Below are 375 nucleotides of genomic sequence, written 5' to 3'. Positions count from 1 at the left end.
GTTCAACCAAGCAAAGCACAGATCCCTTGCACCATCGCAACCTGCAACACAGTCTCGCACCCCCCCTCCCCCCCCAGCCTCCCCTTCCTTCCTCTCTAAACCTCCGGGCGAATCGCATGAGAAAATAACGACATAAAATAGACATTGAAAGAAAGAAAGAAAAAAAAGTCAGTAATAATTGGTGATCACGTTTCTTCCACCATCTTATCTTACAAAGGATTTCGTTCCCGTGTCCAATCACAAGCGCTTTCTTATCGCTCGGCGCATTGATAAGGGACACAAGTCTTGCCACGACTTTTATAGAGATTTTCTTCTCTCGACTCGGCTCTCCCTCTCCCCGGCCCGCGACTCGCCAAATAGATTTCGTCGATAACA

The sequence above is a fragment of the Penaeus monodon genome, chromosome 27, assembly GCF_015228065.2.
Source record: "Penaeus monodon isolate SGIC_2016 chromosome 27, NSTDA_Pmon_1, whole genome shotgun sequence".
Classification (NCBI taxonomy): Eukaryota; Metazoa; Arthropoda; class Malacostraca; order Decapoda; family Penaeidae; genus Penaeus; species Penaeus monodon.
The sequence above is the reverse complement of the archived record's forward strand: the minus strand, read 5'-3'. Positions refer to the sequence as shown.